At 45.1% G+C, this 23,974-nt stretch overlaps 1 long non-coding RNA gene across 3 annotated transcripts in view; it reads left to right on the top strand.

The window, feature by feature from the left end:
- The window catches only part of LOC126473941 (uncharacterized), a 1,011,672-nt gene that overhangs the window by 884,741 nt on the left and 102,957 nt on the right, over nucleotides 1-23,974 (top strand). For 2 of the 3 annotated variants that reach the window (XR_007586540.1, XR_007586541.1), the window contains one exon: nucleotides 18,024-18,092. This is a non-coding gene — a long non-coding RNA (uncharacterized LOC126473941). Of the gene's footprint in view, nucleotides 1-11,832; nucleotides 12,079-18,023; nucleotides 18,093-23,974 lie in introns of all 3 variants that reach the window. The other variant, XR_007586542.1, reaches the window with a different exon arrangement.

A 23,974-nucleotide genomic window follows, 5' to 3' on the forward strand; every position in this document is an offset into this window, starting at 1 on the left:
CTTAAATTCGAGTTTGGGGAACGATACGGCAAAATAGAGGATTTCCGGAAAAATTAAAGCGCGCAAAAGTCAATGTGTTTGAAGCTTGTCATCAACGGGAAGGTGACAAGCGGCCGGCGTCAAGCCAAGTAATCCGAATTAGCGCTGTAGGCGCCAAGCGAATAAATTTGTACGAGACGTGCGGACGGCAAAGTGTTAATAGAGACATACACGTCGAGCACGTTTATTTACGCTTTTTGACGACGCTGGTGGCCGTCGTGAGCGTCGTCGCGCACCTCGTGATACAGCCGTGCACTGGCAGGCGTCACGGAAATCCCGGCTGTGTGGCTGTGTTAAGTAAGCAGCCGTCACAGGGAAGAAGCCGAGGTCGCTGCTTGGCGTAGGTCGCGCACAGAGCTTCAACCGCAGCCGGCTGTGCGTTCTTGCGCCGGCGATACTGTTCAGTCACACCGAGTCAGCATTCTCGTGTGGCGTTTTTTTTTCCCGGGTCGATGAAATTTCTTTTGAGCGCTGATACGAGAAAGATAGACGATATTATCCCGACATTTGCAGATTTGTTCAAAAACGTACGAACAAGAGGTAACATGTCCACCGGGTTCTTCAAAGGCTAATCACTGAAACGGCAACTACTTTGAAGATTTTCGTGTCTTTGCCGATGTACGCTCTTTCAGAAAAATGAGACACGCGTAATGATTATCGTGAATTTCAGATAGCCTTTCTTAAATATGACGTTTCACACACTCACTTTTTGGGATCTGTGGTGATAAGCACACGATAATAACAACATGGAAGCAGACTCCGTTTACGAATTAGAGGTTGACCCTTTTTTTTTTTTTTTTTTTTTTTTTTTTTTTTTTTTTTTTTTTTTTTTTTTTTTACAAAGGAGAGATGTGTCCATCAGAGCCCTATAGGGACAGAAGCCAGTGGCGAGTGTTTATAGGAGTTACATACTGTCCAGTCACATTCACGTGAACACATGTCAAAAACCTGAACAACCACATTTTGCAGCATGGATCGCTGTGAGACGTGCGTCAAGAGAGTCAATGAGTTTCTGAAAGGTACCAGTAGGGATGCGGAGCCATGCTGACTCTTTTGTACGATTATATGATAGCGGAACAAACACTGGTAGCAGTTACTTCCGTAAAATATCTGGGAGTGTGCGTGCGGAACGATTTGAAGTGGAACCATCATATAAAATTAATTCTTGGTAAGGCGGGTGCCAGTTAAGATTCATTGGGAGAGTGATTTAAAAATGTAGTCCATCAACAAAGGAGGTGGCTTACAAAACACTCGTTCGACCTATACTTGAGTATTGCTCATCAGTGTGGGATCCGTACCAGGACGGGTTGACGGAGGAGATAGGGAAGATCCAAAGAAGAGCGGCGCGTTTCGTCACAGGGTTATTTGGTAAGCGTGATAGCGTTACGGAGATGTTTAGCAAACTCAAGTGGCACACTCTGCAAGAGAGGCGCTCTGCATCGCGGTGTAGCTTGCTGTCCAGGTTTCGAGAGGGTGCTTTTCTGGATGAGGTATCGAATATATTGCTTCCCCCTACTTATACCTCCCGAGGAGATCACGAATGTAAAATTAGAGATTCGAGCGCGCACGGAGGCTTTCTGGCAGTCGTTCTTCGCCCGAATCATACGCGACTGGAACAGGAAAGGGAGGTAATGACAGTGGCACGTAAAGTGGCTTGCGCCACACACCGTTGGGTGGCTTGTGGAGTATAAATGTAGATGTAGATGTAGATGTAGACTGTCACTGCCAACTGCGATAGGTTTATGTCGAAGATCCTAGGCGCGAACGGCCCGATAGATTTGGTCCCACAGATTCTCGATTCGCTTCAAATACGGGGATTTGGTGGTCAGGGAAGTACGGTGCTCTTTGAACCCCGCACATACACTACGAGCTGTGTAACACTTCGCGTTGTCCTGACATGTCCCCAAGGATAGGTGCATATTTGAGTTCATCCATTGTGCCTTACAGAATGCCGACATGACTTAGAGATGCCACGAAAGCATTCCCCAGATAATAACGTGTAGAATAGCCCGCATCATCCATAGACTCATTATTGCAATAATAACTCTGTGGACGACGCGGCCTATTATACACTTTAAATAAATGGTTCAAATGTCTTTGAGCACTATGGGACTTAACATCTGAGGTCATCAATCCCCTAGAACTTAGAACTACTTAAACCTAACTAACCTAAGGACATCACACACATTCATGCCCGAGGCAGGATTCGAACCTGCGGCCGTAGCAGTCGCGCGGTTCCAGACTGAAGCGCCTAGAACCGCTCGGCCACCATGGCCGGCTCTACACGTTATTTTGGATCTATATGACGATGCTATGCTGATTATATTTATATGTTTTGACGATGCCATTATGGCCTTATCACTTCAGGACATGGTGTAAAAAAGATCTGATGATGGTCATTACGGACTGAAACCGGTCATCGTCTAAAGAATTCATATTGTGATCAAAGACTGGAATAAAAAACATTATAGATTTACGTGTGTACCAGTATTTCCACATAGAAGCAAATCTTTGGTAATAAAAAATCATAAATTAAGATTACAGGCTAAGGAAATGAAAATTCTCAGGAACATGGTAAGCCGGCCGGGATGGCCGAGCGGTTCTAGGCGCTACAGTCTGGAACCGCGCGACCGCTACGGTCGCAGGTTCGAATCCTGCCTCGGGCATGGATGTGTTTGATGTTCTTAGGTTAGTTAGGTTTAAGTAGTTCTAAGTTCTAGGGGACTGATGACCTCAGCAGTTAAGTCCCATAGTGCTCAGAGCCATTTGAACCATTTTTTTAACATGGTAAGATAGACAAATATTATAAAAGAAATATAGCTATAAGGAACGAACTGAAAATATTTGACATAGGCGAAAAGGTGGAAGAAAAGAGGCAAAAGTGGATATCTCATCTGTTTCTAATGGAGGAGTCAAGATTACCACTAAATTTTGTCTACATATTCCGCAAGGTAAAAGATGCACTGGAAGTCCAGCAAAAAAGATGGAAAGGATATTTGTGGGCAGCAGTGCGAGCGAGGCATAGCGCATGACAGGAGGAGGAGAAGACTGTGTTGACACTCTTCTGCCAGTGCAAGTAGAGCACGGTATCAGAAACAGGTTGAGCGCAGTGCGCAACGCCCGAGGAAAATGGCATTCAGCCGGCGGCACCGAGTTGTGCAACCTTACTGGGAGAAGTCGGCGACTGACCACCCGGCGAGTTCCCCCTCCCAAACATCCTTGTACTGTCCGCCGCCGGCCGGCCGCTGCTGCGCATCGTACTGTGCCGCCACTGGAGAAGTGAGCACTTACTCTGCCCTTAGAACAGAAGGCAAGCACTGTACTGAAGACCACTGACCAGAAATTAGTCACCTCAGGAGACGCTTACGCCGAGTAACGCCAAGTCCAGCCTTCATAATGCAACGACATAGAGTGTGAACGCATTCTTTCGGGTATGCCATATCGAGCGAAGTCATTCATTATTAGACCCTGCTGAGGTGCAAATTCCCGAGAATGTTGATTGCTACGTTTCACCCGGTGTCAAAAATAGTCCCATATGTTTTCCATGGCTTATGGAGCCAGTCGAGATATTTAAGCTATCGCCAGACTTGTGAACACTGCAGTCACAGAACCACACAGTTCGGGTTAAACCCTCAATTTCGCAGTCGGTACGCTCGATGCCGTGAAAATAGAGTAAACCGCGACGCAACGGACAACAGTACACGCTTGATGTCGGCTACTGAGCGGTTTCTTTGGTGTTTGGCTCATCGAAGGCATGCGTCTTTTCGCGAATGGGCCAAGAAGTTATGGCCAATGACACCGCGACGTTGGATGCCGCCTGGTGGCGTTGCAGGCACGTGACGCGGCAAAAGAAGTGTGTAAGGGGGGCAAACGTGGATGGAGGGTCACACTAGCGAAGATATGGGCTGCAAATGGGGAAATCCATTGAGATAAGCGACTTTGACAAAGGGCAAATTATTATTACACAGAGCCTGTGTACGATTATCTCGAGAGAGTCGTACTACTGTCGTTAGCATCTTCGGAAAGAGATAGGACAGTGAAACTACCACAAGCAGCTAAATGGCTGGACGTCCACGCCTCTTCACAGAACGTAGGTTTCGGAGGCTTCTCTGCTCTATAAAGTAGGATAGTGCTGGTGCGTTCACAAGAGTTTCAGAGCACACCGTTCATCGTACATTGTTGAACATGGAGTTCCGCAGCAACCCATTCCTACGTGTTGACATGTTGACCCAAAGACATCGTCAGTTACCATTGCTGTGGGCCCGGGACCATCGGGATTCGATCAGTCGAAACGTGTCGCCTCTTCGGGTGAATCACTTTTTTGTTACACTACATCGCTGGTCGTCTCCACAGTTGTAATCGAGATGAACGGCGGCTAGAAATGTGGAGCGCGTCGCGGATTCAGGCTCGTGGGAGCAGTATTATGCTACGGGAGACATTCTCCTACGCTTGCGCGGGACGTGTGGTAGTAATCGAAGACACGCTGACATCTACGAACCACCTGCATCCCTGCATGCTTGATATGTTCCCCTACGGTGATGTCGTGTCTGGGAGCCAGGACCGTTCTGCAGTGGATTGAAGAGCATTACAGTGAACTCACGTTGATGTCTCGGCGACCAAAATTTGGAAATTTGTGGTAAGGTCTTATGGGACCAAACTGCTGAGGTCATCGGTCCCTAAGCTTACACACGGCTTAATCTAACTTAAACTAACTTACGCCAAGGACGACACACACACACACACACACACACACACACACACACACACACACACATGACCGAAGGAGTACTCGGAATCTCCGACGGGGGAAGCCCCGCGGACCCTGACAAGACGCCCTAGACTGCGCGGCTCTCAGCGACCAGAATCGCCTGACGTAAATCCTATGGAACCCATATGGGTAACTATTGGGCTCCGTCACCACGTACGCAAATCAGCGGCCCTTATTTATGCGAATTACATGAATTATGCGTTGACGTCTAATGCCTCATACCTCCACAAACCTACCAACAAACTGTCGAATGCCTAATGCGTAGCGTCAGTGATGTGCTTGGTTGAACAAACGAGCTATTAAGCGGTTGGTCATAGTGTTTTGGCTCGTCAGTGTATGTGTCGGTGTGAGCAGTGGTCTTTCGCGATGTGAACAACTCTGAATGGCCACTGCACGTACTCGGCAATTCTCTCTCGGAAACTGGTTGAGACGTATCTGCTTTCACTTGCCAACAGCAAGCCACGTTGTGTCTGAAACCAACCGTCATTTACAACATGTGACGAAACAACTTCATGGCAGCGTGTATACGTTCCGACCAACTGCACTTAGCGATTGCAGCGCCGCCGTTTTCCTATTGCAGTTTACGAATTGTAGTAAATTCATTGAGATTGTATTCGACGAGATACCGCCTTTTTGGGACACAGAAACAAAAACTGGGATTTGCCGTGGATGTTTTAGAGCGCCAAGATAGGACGAGAGAAAATTGTGGGCAAGGAAGTGGGTCATGCAAAGTATTAAATTCACAAATGCTCTGTTACAAGGAGCGGGAAACCGATGATTTTTCGTAATTATCTAATAATGGACGAATAATGCTTTTCGGAGCTGCTGAACATCATGAAATCATTCTTAACAAAAAGGAATACAGTCATGAGAGAGCCTGTAAGCTGCAACGAGAGGCTGTTAGGTACGTACGGTTTCCAGCTACTGGAAAAAGTTACGAGGATCTCAAATTCAGTGCTGTTGTATCTCCACAATTATTGTCCATTATGACTGCTGAAACGTGCAACATAATTTATAGTTGCCTAAGGAAATTTAGGAAGGTAATGCAAAAAAAACTAAAAAATAAAACAAATGACAGCAAGTAAACCTTATTATCGTAAGTTTGTAGCGTAAATAGTCATAATAAATAATAGTCATGAAAGAAACAGAAGAGCCCTCTCTAGAAACTCGCTCATCCCATATGTATCTGCCTCGCTGTCTGCCACATTAGCGCCGGCCTTGATGGCCAAGCGGTTCTAGTGTGCTTCAGTCCGGAACCGCGTGACCGCGTGACTGCTACGGTCGCAGGTTCGAACCCTGCCTCGGGCATGGATGTTTGTGATGTCCTTAGGTTAGTTAGATTTAAGTAGTTCTAAGTTCTAGGGGACTGATGACCTCAGATGTTAAGTCCCACAGTGCTCAGAGACATTTGAACCGTTTTTGCCACCTTAGCCACTTACATTTTCTCTCGCACAAACAGTGGACGATAGTCTGTCGCCAAGTTGGTCGGACAGCGCTACACACATGGCACAATTTGTTGGGTGAAGTGGTGTTGGGTATCGGCTGTCGTGGTCACGCACACAACCGACCGTTCAGTAGCCAACATTGGTCGGACGGCCTATAAATTGGTCCTGATAAATTGGTACGTTTGTAGGGCCCTGTACGTAGCGGCGACTGGTAAACCTTTCTTTGTAGACGTGTTGGACCGAATTCATAGCCCAACAAATGGGACAACTTTATTTGCGGTGTGTTCGCGGTCTCAACGAAACACGACAGCTCATTTCTGCTCAAAATGGTTCAAATGGCTCTGAGCACTATGGGACTTAACATCTGACGTCATCAGTCCCCTAGACTTAGAACTACTTAAACCTAACTAACCTAAGAACATCACACACATCCATGCCCGAGGCAGGATTGGAACCCGCGGCCGTAGCAGAAGCGCGGTTACGGACTGAAGCACCTAGAACCGCTCAACCATAGCGGCCGTCTCGTTTCTGCCATTCTATCTCGCCTTCAAACTGACCCATGTTACTGCGCTGATTCCATAAAACCTGCTGTCGCAGACATACCACGGGACTTACGGGAATGGTGCAGCGTGACATAAGCGCCTGGTAGCAGTTCTACATTATTTGCAGTTCTCCAAAGCGGCCAGTGCGCCCTTTGGAGGTGTGGGCGTTTTTTGATGACTGCTTTACGAGCATTCGGGGGCAGGGAGAGTGGTGCAGAACGGCCGGTGCATGGAAACGTTGCTGGCAGTGGATCCCTGGGACAAAGCGGCGCGGCCTCGCGGTTGCACAACGCGGTTGCAGGGAGGGGCGGCGGCGGCGGCATTGGCGGCCTCGACCGCGGCGGGGAAAGTCAAGGGCAGCCGGGACTCGAACCCAGGGCCGGCAGGCCGCGGCACGGCACGGCGACGCCACCGCTTGCGCAACGGCTGCGCGCGTCTAGAAACAGCTCGCCGAGAACAGGAGGAGAGCTCGCTCGAAATAGAAATCCATTAGGAAAGGGCTTCATCTCCGGAACCAGGCTAGCTAGAGAGCGTGCAAGAAATGGAATTACCGGTTTTTGCGAGAAAACTTGAGTGGCAGACTTCTCTCAAGTGTTCGTCTCTTCCTGCTCGTAAGCGGTTGCACTAAGTGTCCGTGTCTGTTCGTACTTTGGCTGCATGTTGTTGAGCTGAAAACAGGTAAGAAGAAATATCTTTTTAGCACTCGCCTAGCAGCAAAGTAGAACTCACATATCAGGCAGTGTAGGCATCTAACATTTAACTAAAGCTGACTTGGTTTACGAATAGGTATTATATGTAGTGCTCTTAATATTCACGTACCTGGATAACCCTCCATCTGGTGGAGAATCATGTGTGTGGTCTCAACAAAATGCTTGTCCAACAGTGCATTTTGGAACTAAATTACCCGAAATCTCTGATCTTCATTCTTTTGTTTTCCTACTGCGTAAATGACAAGACTGCTAAATGTTTGGCGAAACGTGTCTTTAACGTTTTTACAAGCTATCACTACCAGAGAATCCGTGCCAAACTTTCCCACTTTTATAGTTTCAAATAACGACAGTATATGGAATAAGTGTAGTCGTTGGGATAAGGATAGTTATGGGACTGCCACCTTATTCTATGAGCAACTGTTTGTGATACTGTCACACTTTCGAAGCGACACTGACAGCTTCTAATATTTGTTTCCTTGGCATCGTAAATTCGTCATTTATTGTTTATGGCAGTAATATCTGCACCACCCTGTTGTTTACAACAGTTAGTAATTAATAGCAAATACAAACACAAAATAACAGAAGTAAAGAAATGTAATTTACTGCTCATGACAATATTTAACTGTCATGAACTACTTGTAATTTATTACTTTCGACTGTAATATTTACATTTACTTGTTGTTAAAGAGAAATTTAGTGAGAAATACAAATTATAATACGAAGAAGTAAATAAATGCGAAATGTATAGGTTAAAACGTAGTATTTGCTTCTTACCTGGGATCATTAAGGCCACAATATCCTCCATCTGTGTTTTGAGATTTTAAGTGCACTTCATAGTTTATGTCAGTACGTTAGGCTGTAGTACGAGGTGCATTCAAGTTCTAAGGCCTCCGATTTTTTTTCTCTGGACTGGAAAGAGATAGAAACATGCACATTGTTTTAAAATGAGGCCGCGTTCATTGTCAATACGTCCCAGAGATGGCAGCACCGTACGACAGATGGAATTTTACTGCCAGCGGCGAGAATGAGAACTGTTTAAAATACTTAAAATGGTACTTGAACAGCGTGCAATCATTCGTTTTCTGAGTTTGCGTGGTGTGAAACCAATTGAAATTCATCGACAGTTGAAGGAAACATGTGGTGATGGAGTTATGGATGTGTCGGAAGTGTGTTCGTGGGTGCGACAGTTTAATGAAGGAAGAACATCGTGTGACAACAAACGGAAACAACCTCGGGCTCGCACAAGCCGGTCTGACGACATGATCGAGAAAGTGGAGAGAATTGTTTTGGGGGATCGCCGAATGACTGTTGAACAGATCGCCTCCAGAGTTGGCATTTCTGTGGGTTCTGTGCACACAATCCTGCATGACGACCTGAAAATGCGAAAAGTGTCATCCAAGTGGGTGCCACGAATGCTGACGGACGACCACATGGCTGCTCGTGTGTCATGTTGCCAAGCAATGTTGACGCGCAACGACAGCATGAATGGGACTTTCTTTCGTGTTGCCAAGCAATGTTGACGCGCAACGACAGCATGAATGGGACTTTCTTTTCGTCGGTTGTGACAATGGGTGAGACGTGGATGCCATTTTTCAATCCAGAAACAAAGCGCCAGTCAGCTCAATGGAAGCACACAGATTCACCGCCACCAAAAAAATTTCGGGTAACCGCCAGAGCTGAAAAATTGATGGTGTCCATGTTCTGGGACAGCGAGGGCGTAATCCTTACCCATTGCGTTCCAAAAGGCACTTCGGTAACAGGTGCATCCTACGAAAATGTTTTGAAGAACAAATTCCTTCCTGCACTGCAACAAAAACGTCCGGGAAGGGCTGTGCATGTGCTGTTTCACCAAGACAACGCACCCGCACATCGAGCTAACGTTACACAACAGTTTCTTCGTGATAACAACTCTGAAGTGATTCCTCATGCTCCCTACTCACCTGACCTGGCTCCTAGTGACTTTTGGCTTTTTCCAACAATGAAAGACACTCTCCGTGGCCGCACATTCACCAGCCGTGCTGCTATTGCCTCAGCGATTTTCCAGTGGTCAAAACAGACTCCTAAAGAAGCCTTCGCCGCTGCCATGGAATCATGGCGTCAGCGTTGTGAAAAATGTGTACGTCTGCAGGGCGATTACGTCGAGAAGTAACGCCGGTTTCATCGATTTCGGGTGAGTAGTTAATTAGAAAAAAAATCGGAGGCCTTAGAACTGGAATGCACCTCGTAACAGTAGGAAAATGATAGTTCAAGGCGACAGTGACAAGAATGTTTGCGTTTCGGAAAGTATATTCATTTCGAGAAGTCAACTTGTACGACGAGCAGAGGTAATGGACTACCGCATTTTTCTGTGACTATATTGTAATTCCAAAGAGAGCAGGTGTTGACAGATGTGAAAATTACCGAACTATCAGTTTAATAAGTCACAGCTGCAAAATACTAACGCGAATTCTTTACAGACGAATGGAAAAACTAGTAGAAGCCGACGTCGGGGAAGATCAGTTTGGATTTCGTAGAAATGTTGGAACACGTGAGGCAATACTGACCCTACGACTTATCTTAGAAGAAAGATTAAGGAAAAGCAAACCTACGTTTCTAGCATTTGTAGACTTAGAGAAAGCTTTTGACAATGTTGACTGGAATACTCTCTTTCAAATTCTGAAGGTCGCAGGGGTAAAATACAGGGAGAGAAAGGCTATTTACAATTTGTACAGAAACCAGATGGCAGTTATGAGAGTCGAGGAACATGAAAGGGAAGCAGTGGTTGGGAAGGGAGTGAGGCAGGGTTGTAGCCTGTCCCCGATGTTATTCAATCTGTATATTGAGCAAGCAGTAAAGGAAACAAAAGAAAAATTCGGAATAGGTATTAAAATCCATGGAGAAGAAATAAAAACTTTGAGGTTCGCCGACGACATCGTAATTCTATCAGAGACAGCAAACGACTTGGAAGAGCAGTTGAACGAAATGGACAGTGTCTTGAAAGGAGGATATAAGATGAACATCAACAAAAGCAAAACGAGGATAATGGAATGTAGTCGAATTAAGTCGAGTGATGCTGAGGGAATTAGATTAGGAAATGAGACACTTAAAGTAGTAAAGGAGTTTTGATATTTGGGGAGCAAAATAACTGATGATGGTCGAAGTAGAGAGGATATAAAATGTAGACTGGCAATGGCAAGGAAAGAATTTCTGAAGAAGAGAAATTTGTTAACATCGAGTACAGATTTAAGTGTCAGGAAGTCATTTCTGAAAGTATTTGTATGGAGTGTAGCCATGTATGGAAGTGAAACATGGACGATAAATAGTTTGGACAAGAAGAGAATAGAAGCTTTCGAAATGTTGTGCTACAGAAGAATGCTGAAGATTAGATGGGTGGATCACATCTATTGGTATTGAATAGAATTGGTATTGAATAGAATTGGGGAGAAGTGGAGCTTGTTGCACAACTTGACAAGAAGAAGGGACATGTTCTGAGGCATCAAGGGATCACAAATTTAGCGTTGGAGGGCAGTGTGGAGGGTAAAAATCGTAGAGGGAGACCAAGAGATGAATACACTTAGCAGATTGAGAAGGATGTAGGTTGCAGTAGGTACTGGGAGATGAAGCAGCTTGCACGGGATAGAGTAGCATGGAGAGCTGCATCAAACCAGTCTCAGGAATGAAGACCACAACAACAACAACAACAACAACAACAGCAATACTGTATACGAATTATCCAGTTAATAAGTACTTTAAAAAATGGTTCAAATGGCTCTGAGCGCTATGGGACTCAACATCTTAGGTCATAAGTCCCCTAGAACTTAGAACTACTTAAACCTAACTAACCTAAGGACATCACACACACCCATGCCCGAGGCAGGATTCGAACCTGCGACCGTAGCAGTCCCGCGGTTCCGGACTGCAGCGCCAGAACCGCTAGACCACCGCGGCCGGCAGTACTTTAAAACAAATAAAATTGTATGTTTAATGAATTAATATGAAAAGGGAATATCTTATTCGTGATTAAGAACTTAGCGTCGTAAAATATTGGTACGAAGCTGGACGTCCATGATGCTCTTTTACCCGTGAGAGCTAAAGTCTCTTTCATGTTAATATTTTCCACGAAGAGTAAGCTTTAGCGCGGAATCGATATGCACTGTCAGAAGCCGGTTATAAAACTTCCAACGATACGTCATTCGTCCCTATACGGTTAGTGTTGAGAAAAAGGCATGTTCACTGAGGAAATAATATATATGTGTGCCTCACTTTTGCTTCCAAATTTGTTATTTGTTATTTTTAAAACAATGTAATGAGACGCTCAAAAATTAATGGAGCTCTCAAAATTGTAACAGGAGACGTTTAGGAAGATAAATCGGCCAAGTCCTTTGCAAATGATCCAACTGGGTATTCGCTTGAGCGATTTTGGGACACCACGGTAAATCTGCATCTAGATGGCTGGACGGGGATTTTAACTACTGTTCGCCCAAATAAGAGTCCAGTTTCTTATCACTGCGCTACCTGATTCGGTGATATCAGCAGAGTAGCTGAGGACATAGCCGTCCCTCCGCCAAAATACATAGCGTGGAGGGATCTCATTGGTGAGTCTACGACAATCAGATACTTGTCGAGATATGTAAAAGATCATTTTCTCCGAGTTTAGTAAAGATTCAAATACGAAGGCAGCCAAGTGATCCTGGTGCATGGCACTCCCTATAGTACACTACTGTGTTTACAGATAATAATAACGAACGGAAAAAGAAAAGTATGTAAAAACATGAAGGCCAATAGTTAAAATCGAAAAGCAGTCAGTACTAACCAAAATCAGCTTTAAAATTACATAATCTGACCAGTTTTGTCCGTGCTATTTATTTCCATAAAGGCTAAGCAGGGAACAGACGTAGGAAAGATCTCATCATCGTTCAAAGTCGTGAGCGTGCATGCTACCATTGCACCATACTGTCTACTCATAGTCGACGTCTGTACAGTTGTAAAATATGGCATGGTTAGGGTACGGAATTCATATTTATACATGAATGCCTTTTAATGGCCAGGAGATATTTTGACTGAGCGCATTCCCCTTATTCTTCTTTTATCGGTGCAAGCATCTTAAGTCTTGATGTCGTTACAACTTTATGAGGATTTGTTATGAAGATTGTTGGCGACGTAACCAGATGATTTTCTTTTGAAGGAAATCGATCGTGGCACAATAAATGTGTACCATTGCAGCTACGGCAGTTTCTTATTAATATTAACTTGCAAGGTCTGTTACGTTTCTTTTATTTGTCAGAACACACACATTGTCTTTCGTAACCATTCTTTTGTTTTTATTTTCTTGAAACTCGCTTGAAAGTAGTCTTTTAAGGAAAACTGTTTTCATAGCGAAAAATGAAGCGTAATTACTTTTCGTCGAGATTTCGTTTGTCGTGCTTGTGCATTAAAATCTGCTAATTGTTGTACTTTCAGTATCGTTCCATTATGATGAAGAAACCATTTAGTAAGGCGAGCTGATTTTTCAGTTTTCCAACTTCGTCGTATACGACCACGTGTGCCCACGTGTACTTGCTGCTTACAGAATATGTAGACGCTGATTCAGTTGCCCTTACCAATAGATTTTATGCAATCCGCAACGCCTTTAAAAACTGCGCGCGAAATTTTCATATTGTCTCACCGCTACGCACAAACTATTAGTCATACAGAAGAAACGAATAGGGCTCATTTGTAGGAAATTTTGTGCTGGCATGCGTTTTCGCGATTTTCGAATTATTCAAGAAATATGTATTTTTACGACTTTTTTTCTTTCTCTCTCTTTTAATTCGAAAACTACAGACTCTAGCGAAAACGTATTCCAGGTTGAAATTTGGCTCTGAGCCCTATGGGACATAACCTATGAGGTCATCAGTCCCCTAGAACTTAGAACTACTTAAACCTAACTAACCTAAGGACATCACACACGTCCATGCCCGAGGCAGGATTCGAACCTGCGACCGTAGCGGTCGCGCGGTTTTCAGACTACAGCGCCTAGAACCGCTCAGCCACCCCGGCCGGCCCAGTTCAGAATTTAACTACATGAAATTTCCTAACAAAGGGTCATGTGTATTTTTTCTGTAGGACTAGTAGTTTGCACGTAGCGAGCAAGACAATCTGAAAATCTTGTACGTGGTATTTGAAGTTGTTGCTGTTTGCATAAAACCTATGGGTAGTGGCAGCTGAATCATGCTACATGGAAAAAGGCTGGGCCAGTATGTAGCTATGTTGTGCGGATACAGGTAACAGAATGCTCTGTGACTCCAATCTGTAACACAACTCTTCTCGTTCTTTATAATAAAGTAATTTTAATTCGACTGCCATTGCATAAATACATCAATAAACCGGTCGGTTTCCGAATCCGTCTGAAAGCCGCAACTACCTGCGTCAACATTGGAACACTTTTCGTTTGCCGGGTGCATTTACTGCCCTTGAGTTATTTACCTGTAAGAACAGTCATTCATCTTACGTTGCTCTGAGAAAGGTCTAATTTTCTCCCAAGAAGAAAGAGAGAGAGAGAGAGCGAGGAGGGGGGAGGGGAGGGGAAACATAAAGATTCACAGCATCATGCTCAATCGTTAGAGACTCACGGCAGGTCCTTGACATAATGCGCAGTTTAAAATTCCGTGTCCCTTGCTCAGTAATCGTGCACGCAAGCCGCGCCTTGTGCAAAAATGAGCTCGAGGAATGCCTGAAAGCAATTGTGTGTCCAGCGACTGGCCCACACACACTCGCACACACGGCCTGCACGTTTCCGGACTAGTAAGAACACGACTGTCCGCGGCATTGCGAAACCCTTTGCGTGACCGGAGTGTTGCGTGTGTCTGACCACCGGCGACAATCAAGGAGACCCGAGGTGGTCCTCGCGCGTGCACTGACATTTCCTGGAGCAGTGTTTCGACCTCACGATTGACACGCAAAGTAATACCAGAGGACGCTGCTCCGTAGCATCACTGCCCTTGGTGCTTTGAGGCATAGTAGACCGCTTCTGCACCACCGGCCATTAAAATTGCAGCAGTAGGAGGTATGTCAAATAACAAAGTTTTATTTGTGGCACTTTTACAGTATAGAAAAGATAATACGTGCTTGAATTTGTAGCTCGTTTGTGAGCTTAAGGCCGCGCGTAGTGGCCGCGCGGTCTACGGCGTCATGCACGTATTGCGTGGCCCCTTCCGCTGGAAGTTCGAGTCCTCCCTCGGGCATGGGTGTGTGTGTTGTTCTTAGCATAAGCTAGTTTCAGTAGTGAATAAGTCTAGGGACCGATGACCTAAGCAGTTTGGTCCCTTAGGAATGCACAACATTTGAACATTTTTAGAGCTTAAGGATGCGAAATTTAGTTGGCAGCGCTAAAACCTCTAGCAGTGATTGGCGAATGGCGGCGTGCCGATTTTCGGCAACCCATCGTCAGAGGTATTCAGTGGGTGAGAGATCTGGGCAAGGGTCGAAGACACTCCGTGTCGAGTGAGGTCAGGACAGCACGGCCAGCACACGACCTTGCATTATCTAGCTGAAAGACGACGTGGAGAACTCGACTCGAAGATAGGGCACAGCTATCGACCTCAACACGCCAGAAATGTAACGCCTGTTGATTCATCACCCCAGTATGACTATGAATGCAATTTCGCAGTGTCCATTCTCCTTGTAAACACATACAGGTACATCAATCGTGATGCCGTACGCAGAACAGGTGATCGCCTGGAGGGGAAAAAAAAAAGAAGAAAAAGAAATAGACGGTGTGCCAATCGTGATTCCAGTGTTATCGTTGGTCACTCCACTCTGCGTGTCTCTCTCTGCTGCCGTATGGAGGGAAGCCGCAAAAGTGGTGGTAGTGCTGACAGTTCGTGGTGCACCAGAGATCACTGCACTTTCGGGAGGACACTCGTCTTGCTGCAAACAACCCCATTTCCAACTAGGTGGTTATATTACAGTGCAGCTACCAACGGTGGTCCAGTGTGGAATGTAACTATCGTATAGCAGCGAAACGTGGTAGATATGCTAATGATTTAACGCGGAACCGATGTACGCTGGAAAAAAATTAGTTCCAGTTTTGGCCACTAGGTGCAAATCTGGCGCTGTACACTATACGACATCCACGCTGTCATTTGACAAGCCATAACGTGAGTCAAATTATGACTGTCGTTGCGCTGTTAGTGGAGCTGTTTTATGTCAGCGGCAGCAGTTACAGTGCCACATTGAGAGTATCGTAGACTGAAAGGTCTAAGAAGAGGCCCAATGTCATTAAGTGGTTAAAAAAGACGATAATGAAATTTGAAAACACGAGTGAACTTGATGTGTCACCTGGAAAAGGAAGGCGTCCTAACCTGTTGGAAGTTATTGCGCTGTAACTGACCACGCAGCAAGCGCTCCGGATAGTGATAGTGCTCGTGCAGTGTCACGAGAACTGTCGATCCCATGGTCAACATTATAGAAAGTTTTGCGGTCCTTATTATACTGGTACCAGTACAAGATCCAATCGGTGCAGCAACAGAAACCTCATGATCCGCAGCAACGTTCTGAATTTGCTCTTCGTTTCTGGCACGGATTAAGGTTGATGGATAAGTGGTCGAGCAATATCTTATAAAGTGACAATGCTTATTTTATACTACAGGGTGCAGCAAATATACAGAACTGCCTGATTTGGGGTACTTTTAAACCGTGTGTTGTGCACGAAGAGTCATTGCACTCGCCGTATGTGACTGTGTGATGCGCATTCACAAGCATCCTTATTCCCGGTTCGTTCTCCTCTGAAGAGCTCAGCTGTACCGTGACGACTGCACTTTATCGAGAGATCTTCTCGTACAGCATGTGATTCCTGCTTTGGAAGAGCACAATTTTGTGGAAACCACTGTATTCGTGCAAGATGGGGCAATACCTCATGTCGCACGCCCAGTGATAGATCTGCTTAATACAACCTTCCACGATCGTGTTATCTCCAGACGTTTTCAGATGTATGACCTACAAGGCCACCAGATCTGAATCCATGTGACTTTTGGCTCTGGGGATATCTAAAACATCGCGTTTGCCAGGGACACGTCCGGTATCTACGTGATCTGAGGGCCAATATACAGGAATACGTTCCTCATATTACATCGGAACTGCTGCGGGCAAATGTTGACCACGTCATTTTACGGATGCAGCATCTCGTCGAAGTCTGCGGTGCTCAAGTTCAACAAACTGGACCATGCAAGATGACTTGTGCACCTACATAGTTCTCGGTATCAATAGCAATATTGTCTATTGCTTTATACACTGTAAGCCGTGACGTCATTGCTTAACGGACATTTCAGATCGCAGAGGTCTACAATAGAGATACGGGTAAATCTTATTACCTTTCTTCGATGCCCTTGGTTCTCAGGACCAGGAATCGTCGTAACAATAAAATCTACACTACGACTATCGCACTTGGTTGAGCTTTTCTGCCCATGTCCCTTTCGTAACCGATTACATATAGAAACATTTCTGTACGTTTTTCTTGCATTCACAGCGCCAGATTTCCATCTGGAGGTTAAAATTGGAACTAATTTCTATATTTTATGTTATGTTATTTATTTCTTTGTAAATAGATTCGCATTAACGCATCTACTAAGTTTGGCTGCCATACAATAATTGCAGCCCACAGTGGACTTCCGTGAGTAACCACACTTTAATTATAACCATCCGTTGTCACTCAAGGTACGCAACGTGCCTGTACGATCCTGCAAGGCCAAGCCAACATTGTGCCTGTCTTCTCGGGCTGAAGTACCGCGAGACCGTTGCAATCCTGCATGGCGTTGTGTGTGGCCCACGTGGCCCATGGATCCCGTAGGCACGTGACACTTGTGGGGTCCCGACCAACGGGGGCAGCAGCATTGCGGAACGACAAACTGCTGTCTCGACAGGCCACGGTTCTGCCGCTGTCAAATTCTAATACATGCTGGTCTCCCCTCCTTACTCTGTCTTCTCTTGAAGTTATGGTGCTGTGCAGTTTTGGTGTATGTGATGGTCATTTTTGACAGGAAAGTCTCGGCAAAAGCTGTTTTACGTATCAAAAATAGATCGGAGATACTTGACAACAAAGCTACAAACGATTTTTCAACTTTTGGAACTTTTGAATAATTGTAATCTGGTTTCCGATAAATGATGGTATACAAATGCGCTCTATCATCAATCAGTTCTTGCTACGCGTTCAAGAGATTTTGGGGTAACAGCGATTTTTTTAAAATTAAATTGTGTGCCATTTGAAAGCGAGAACTGTCGAAACGAGGAGTGTAGTGTATTAAGATAATGAGATTTTTTCACAATACCAAGCAGGGAATTTGCTGTAGGTGGTGAATAAAATTGCCTAAATCCGCAGTTTCACCTGCTTCGGCTGGAGAACATAGGGCAACCGGTTGGAACTTCCGCTACACCGTCGCTGTTTGACGTCACAGTTGTGATGAAAACTCGAAATACATTTGCAAGTAATTTACTGCTGCTGCTGCTGCTGCTTAGCAATTTTGCTTCCGATGATACATATGTGTTTTCTCTTCTTCTTTTCCAGGTAATTGTCAAAGTAGCTGAGACATGAATTTCACATTGCGGGTTCTTCTGGCTACCTGAATCCCATCAGGTATGTCAACGAGTTTTCCTGTATTCAGCTACTGAACATTTCGGCAGTTGCTCTATATTTTATTTTCTCTATTAAATGTTTGTTAATTATGTCGAAAGCCTTGAATGATAGTTAAAATTTATACATTGTGAAGCGATTAGGCGAGAAAGAAAGAAAAGGGAGAATCCGTTAAGCAGGTTCATATTCCACATGTGTTTTCCGCCTCCTGAGACGCACGGATAATTCTGCTAACTGGCTACTTCTGTTTCCACTAAAACGGAGAAATTACTTTGCAGTGCGCTATCGTCCACTGTAGTTAAAGCGTATGGAGCTGATTACACTTTCAGGTCACTGAAGCTTTCGAGAAAGTGGAATACGTGTTGGTGAGATAGAGCTTAACACGCCCCCCCCCCCCCCTAACGTAGCCACATAATGCGGTACGCATTACTCAGCAGGTGCCACAAATTGAGATAAATCACGCGAATGCTTTCCAGTGCCGATAGGAGTAAGACTTTGTTCAGTACCCGGAAAAGAGCACCAGGTTCTCGTCATTAGTGCCAACAGGCCGTCGACCAACACAGCAGAATATACTGGCGTCACTCTGGACATAAATTCAGGGATATTAGGAGTTAATAAATGGAGGCGTGTTTCTATGATCTACGGTCTGATCTGAGTGTCAACCGGTCAAGCTGCGAAGCTGACACGTCGACTATGAAAGCATTTTAATGGCAATCAGAGTCTTCATGCACCATCCCTGACAGACTGTCTGTCAGTCCTGCTGCAAGTCCGCTGTTGAGTCGTCAGCACTTGGGTCAGAGTGATTCAGTGCACACATTCACACGTAGAAATAAAACAGCTTTTGACAAACTGGAAGGAAACTATAAACTGAGAATAGGAATTAGATTTGCAAAAGTTTTTTTACTTCCATACAGCATAACGAACATGGTTTCCTTTAGGGAGCCAAAAGAGAACAGTAGCAGCAGAAACCAAATCGTTTTATCGAAGGTGTGAGGAGGGATGTGGAAAGAATGAATACGAGGATCGTGATATATATGCGTAAGGTTGCCGTCGTTGCTATCCATTTGATACTGGAAGATAAGGATTAACAGTCAGAGAACTAGCTGAGGTTGTCTCGATGACCGAGTTGTAGGGACAGAAAATTGCACTTCCTGTGCTGGTCCACTGGACGGTGAGTCAGCACGTGGATTCGAAGCGGGTGTAGCTCGCCGTCTTGTCTTACTCTAGATGGTTGTTCATACGAACCCAAAGTAAGTCATAAAAGATGACAGTCTTAATACCTGTCGCAATTCGTTTTTATTTGCTCTCTCATTACTAGTGTCGAGCCTGTCTTCAAGAATGGTTCAAATGGCTCTGAGCACTATGGGACTCAACTGCTGAGGTCATGAGTCCCCTAGAACTTAGAACTACTTAAACCTAACTAACCTAAGGACATCACAAACATCCACGCCCGAGGCAGGATTCGAACCTGCGACCGTAGCGGTCTTGCGGTTCCAGACTGCAGCGCCTTTAACCGTACGGCCACTTCGGCCGGCTGAGCCTGTCTTCATTCAGATGGAGATGCGTACTACGCATCTTACATCTGACTTTGGTACACAGCACGGATCATTTGGTATTAGAATCTGATTGATCACCGACTGGATAATGTTAACTTAATGTGTCCTTTTACGAATGAAATCGTTGTAATAAATTCGATTACCAGGCCCAATTTTTCACTCTTCACGTGACCACTGTGATATTAACTGGCCACACGGTCCGTTCAGTAAGGCCACAGAGTTACGCGTCTGCTCTTAGGCACTGTTTGTTATGAACTGTGTGCTACTTAGCCCTTGAGCCATTGCTAGAATTATACTCGTACCTACTCCAATGTCAGATCCACTGCTGATTATGGTGTACTCTGCTTTACCTTGATGGTTAATGGAATGACATCAAACATCTCACCGATTAGTACCGACAAACACAATACGCAAATCGGTACAAGACCAAAGAAACAGAACAAAATATTAAACATTATAGGACAAATGTATGCGACAGTTGCTCGTATCTTAGACTGGACTGATGTTCTGGCGGCAAGCATATTACAGATACACAACAACACTCTCCCAGGATGAGCGTGTGCCCGTGACGTTTAACTCCTGGATATATGCAAAAAAGAGAGAGAGAGAGAGGGAGAGAGAGAAAGGGAAAGAGGCTTTCCCGGCGTAACAACGTATTTCAGGCGTAGAAGTAACTTGGGCCATACCCGAGATGGGAGTGTTTAGATCCACCACTCTACACTCAGGGTTCAAGAGTGCGATAAATTCGAGGCGAAAAGATGTCAGTGATAATATTTGCTGGTGACATTGCTGTATTCAGTGAAAATTAAGAATTACAGGATATTTTGAATAGAATGAACAGTCTGATGAGTACACAGTATGGATTGAGAGCAAACCGAAGAAAGACGAAACTAAAGAGAAGTAGCAGAAATGAGAACAGCAAGAAACATTAAAATTGGTGATCACGAAGAAGGTAAGGAGTTCTGCTTCCTACGCACCAGAATAATCCGTTATGGACGGAGCAAGGAAGATATAAAAAAACAGACTTGCACAGGCAAAAAGGACATTCCCGGCCAAGAGAATCTGATAGCAACATACGTGGGACTTAATTTGAGAAAAAATTTTTTGCGAATATACGTTTGGAGCACAGCACTGCACGGTAGTGAACCATGGACTGTGGGAAAACTGGAACAGAAGAGAGACGTGGTTCTACAGAAGAATGTTGAAAATTAGATGGACTGATAAAGTAAGAAATGAGGAGGTTCTCTGCAGAATGTGCTAGGAAGAAGTGCGGTATGATAGGACATTGTAAAGACGTCATGGAATGGCTTTCATAGTGCTAGATGGAGATATAGAGGGTAAAAACTGCAGGGGAAGACAGAGACTGGAATACATCCAGCAAATACTTGAGGATACATGTTGCAAGTGGTACTCTGAAATGAAAAGGTTGACGCAGGAGATAAATTCGTGGCGGACCGCTTCAAACCAATCAGAAAACCGATGAAGTCGGAAGCTCCATGAGACTTTTTGCGGATCATGCTGTTGTAAATAGAGAAGTTGCAATACTAGATAAATGCAGCGAAATTCAGGAACAACTGCAGAGGATCGATGGTTGCTGCATGAACTGCACTGGGCTCTCAACGTAAACTGTAACGTATTTCGTGTAAATAGGTAGAATGACCAGTTATGATTACACAATTTCCGAACAATCACTGGAATCAATCGCAAGTGTTGAATATCTTCTACTACGGAGCGATTTAAAGTGGAAGGATCGCACAAAATTAATTGTAGAATAGGCATGTACCATTTCATTGGAAGAATCCCCGTGCAGTTCAGAGTACCAGTTCAAGGAGATAGTTTATAAAAAACCTTGTTCGAATGATACTTTAAGATTGATACTCTTACCACGCAGGGCTGGTCCAGAAACAGACAAGATACACAGAAAAGCTTCATATTTCATCATATTTTCGTTTATTAAGCGCAAAAGCGTCACAGCGATGCTCGTTCAAAACCATTGACAGACGCTACAAGAGAGGTGTTTTGCATCGCGGCGTAGCTTACTGTCACAATTCTCACAGCGTAAGGTCCTAGAAGAGTCAACGAATATACTGCTTCCTCCTAGGCATATTTTCCGAAAAGACAACGTTGACAACTTTTCAAGAGGTCCGATCTCACAGTGAGGCTTACCAGCAATTGTTCTTCCCGCCCACCACCCGTGACTTTGACAGGAAAAGACGGGAAGTGACAGTGGTACAGAAAATACCCAATGCCACACATACCATAAGGAGGCTTGCACAATATAGATGTAAATGTAGATGTGTTCGTATCGAGTTTGCCTCCGGGCTGTAGCGTAGCGTGTCATGATGGTGGCCAACAGACCCGCTGAAATATCATGGCCAGATGAACACAGAACCCGGCTCCACAGGAGACTAGTGCAGCGACAGATCCTGTTTCCACTGAGCTCCACAACTGGTGGAATTTTTCGTACCTCGCACGTATTGATTTGATCCTCTAAGCGGCCGTATGATTAACAGCGAGGAACGTTGTGCTACTTGAGGCTGAGGTGTGTGTGTGTGTGTGTGTGTTTTGGCCCGTATGCAGAGAATATAGTTGACGTCTAAAATTCTAAGAATCATGCGAATTATTCAGAACAGAGCTTCAAATTGACTTCTCATTGCCGCTCAACTCATTCATCACGTGTCAACCTCTTGGATGCACTTTTTACTTAAAGTCTTTCGCAGTTGGCTCCAAGCGGAACCTCTGTTTGATTAAACTATCTTCGGGGCTTTGTACATGTTCGCTGAAAGCACTAACGGCGTTCCGCAACGAAAGAAAGCCAAGTCGGACTGCAGGTCTCAGGATTACAAGTAGCAAATTACAACTGTGTTTTTTACAATTTTTTTATTTTCGTTGCGCCACAGAATCCCACAAAGAAAATAAAACAACACTAGAATGCCATTAAGGGAGAGAGAACGTGATTCGGGGCGGAATTATTATGGACCGTAATGTCATGCTCGAAATGCAGGCGGTGCAGTCAGAGTGGGCCGGCCGATAATTGATACCGCGCGCCGTGTTATTTGAGATCAATATTTCAGCGCCATTAGCATAATCGTGCGGATCGCGGCGGTGCGCAGAGCTACAGCCGCCTCCCTTGCCACTGCCATGCTGTGCTGTGCTGTGCTGTGCTGCAGATTTCACGCCTGTCCTCGCCTACCTTGGGCCTTCCCAGAGAGCAAGTTATCCCGACAGCCGCCTCCACCAGTGCCACTGATGTTCCGTCTCGTGTGGAAGAGATTTGCTGGAAATGAAGTGATTTAGTATAAACTTTGGCTCTTTGTTTCCTAATTAACTGTAACCATAGTGTCGAAGTGTAGAGACTGTGTAATAATTATTTGTGTTATATTATTGCCATTCTCATTTACATAGCCGGCCGAAGTGGCCGTGCAGTTAAAGGCGCTGCAGCCTGGAATCGCAAGACCGCTACGGTCGCAGGTTCGAATCCTGCCTCGGGCATGGATGTTTGTGATGTCCTTAGGTTAGTTAGGTTTAACTAGTTCTAAGTTCTAGGGGACTAATGACCTCAGCAGTTGAGTCCCATAGTGCTCAGAGCCATTTGAACCATTTACATACTGTTTAAGTTAGCGTTGCGCATTACGGTCCTTTTTTTTTCATCCTCTGTATACACTGTCTGATGAGAAGTACCCGGACACCACTATCTAATGCCGAATGAGAGGCGAAACCGCCAGTGTGTTGTCAGCAGCAACAGTAGACTGAATCTGTCAAGAGCGTTCGGTGACTTCGGACGTGCGCTAGTCACTGTATGTCTCCTGAGTAGCAGGTCTATTAGGGACGTTTCAACCCATCTGAAGCTGCACAAGTCGACGGTTGGTGATGTGGCTGTGAAGTGGAAACGCGAAGGCACAACCGCAGCTAAACCAATACCAAGCAGATCTGGCGTTCTGACGGACAGGTACCGTCAAGAATTGCGAAGGACGCTTGTAAAAAGGCGCATAAAACCAGCAGAAGGAATCAGTCGTGAGTTCCAAAGTGCTGCCAGCAGTCCAGCCAGCACAATGACTGTGCCTAGGGATTTAAGGAGAATGGGGTGCAGTGATCTAGTAGCTCTACATCTACATACATACTCCGCAGTCCACCATACGGTGCGTGGCGGAGGGTATCTCGTACCACAACTAGCCTCTTCTCTCCCTGTTCCACTCCCAAATAGAACGAGGGAAAAATGACTGCCTATATGCCTCTGTACGAGTCCTAATCTCTCTTATCTTATGTGGTCTTTCCGCGAAATGTAAGTTGGCGGCAGTGAAGTTGTACTGCAGTCAGCCTCAAATGCTG

Source organism: Schistocerca serialis, chromosome 4 (assembly GCF_023864345.2).
Source record: "Schistocerca serialis cubense isolate TAMUIC-IGC-003099 chromosome 4, iqSchSeri2.2, whole genome shotgun sequence".
Taxonomy (NCBI): domain Eukaryota; kingdom Metazoa; phylum Arthropoda; class Insecta; order Orthoptera; family Acrididae; genus Schistocerca; species Schistocerca serialis.